This window comes from Bison bison, unplaced genomic scaffold (assembly GCF_000754665.1).
Source record: "Bison bison bison isolate TAMUID 2011002044 unplaced genomic scaffold, Bison_UMD1.0 scf7180017864519, whole genome shotgun sequence".
In the NCBI taxonomy this organism is placed as follows: Eukaryota; Metazoa; Chordata; class Mammalia; order Artiodactyla; family Bovidae; genus Bison; species Bison bison.
This window is the reverse complement of record NW_011495072.1, coordinates 11,447,707-11,448,990: the sequence shown is the minus strand read 5'-3', so window position 1 is coordinate 11,448,990 and position 1,284 is coordinate 11,447,707. Positions and strand designations below refer to the sequence as shown.

General features: G+C 59.6%; 1 long non-coding RNA gene across 1 annotated transcript; it reads left to right on the top strand.

Moving 5' to 3' along the window:
- Positions 1–40: 40 nt before the first annotated feature.
- Positions 41–1,152, top strand: LOC104981682. Its single transcript, XR_824397.1, has 3 exons — positions 41–168; positions 280–402; positions 1,000–1,152. It is a non-coding gene; the product is annotated as an uncharacterized LOC104981682 (long non-coding RNA).
- Positions 1,153–1,284: the final 132 nt, after the last annotated feature.

Sequence of the window (1,284 nt, the reverse complement as noted above, 5' to 3'; positions counted from 1 at the left end):
TGGGAGGCCTCACAGCCAGACTCACAGCCCCCCACCCCCAGCTCGGGCCTGCGGCCCTCCTTCGCTGTCCTGCTGCTGCTGAGCGCCACGTGGCTGCTGGCACTGCTGTCTGTCAACAGTGACACCCTCCTCTTCCACTACCTCTTCGCTGCTTCCAATTGTGTCCAGGTACTGGCCCGGCCCATGCCCTGTGGGAGGCCACTGGAGTTGTGTGTGTGGGGGAGCTGGACTAGGAGGTACCTTAATCAATACTTACAGTTGCTGCTTCCTGCCTGTCAGGGCCCCTTCATCTTCCTCTCCTACGTGGTGCTTAGCAAGGAGGTCCGGAAAGCACTCAAGTTTGCCTGCAGCCGCAGGCCCAGCCCTGACCCTGCTCTGACCACCAAGTCTACCCTGACCTCGGTGAGGGAGCCAGGGGTCCGGGAGGTGGAGGGGTCGTGGGGAGTATGAGGCAGGGGAGAGGCAGGAGGCCCAAGGAGCCCATTCTCTGTCCTTTTTGTCCCACTTTTTCTCCATCCTTACATTCTTTCCTGAAGGAAGAAGGGGTGGTGAGATGGTATGTGTGGCCTGGGAAGAAGGGGCATGGTTGGGGGTGGGGGAGGGGGGTGCTGAGTTGAGAGAGATGGGAGTGGAGCATAGGAGAAAGTGGCCAAGACAGGTAATCAGTCATGAATGCCCCACACCTGAGAGTCCCTTGTGTGTCTTGGTAAATCTGTGTCTCCCAGGATGCTCTCAGGAGAGCCATCTTTTGCTAACAAGCCCCTATTAGACAGCCAAGTCCAGGGTATTTGGGATACATAGAACTGGCACAGCTACAGCAGAGCTACAACCACTACCAGGCCCTGAAATCGGGGGCAGCAGGGACGTAGTGCCTCTCTCTCCAGTCCTTGGTACATGGCGGGTAGAATTTAGGGCAAGCTCCCTCAGCCCTTCCACTTCCCAGCCTGGGCCCACCCCGTCCCACTTCCCAACGTACTGACCTATCTGTTCCCCACTTAGTCTTACAACTGCCCCAGCCCGTATGGGGATGGAAGGCTGTACCAGCCCTACGGAGACTCAGCCGGCTCCCTGCACAGTGCCAGCCGCTCGGGCAAGAGTCAGCCCAGCTACATCCCCTTCTTGCTGAGGTGAGGCCTGGTGAGGCGGGGTCGGGGGTGGCAGGCTGGGGAGAGAGGAAGGGCACCAGGCCTGCTAGACCCAGGCGAGGCGGCTAGGAGTTGGGTAGCACACACCGTGGCTGACACAGTGGCAGCTTGAACCTAGAAGTGGTGAGGGACATGGGAC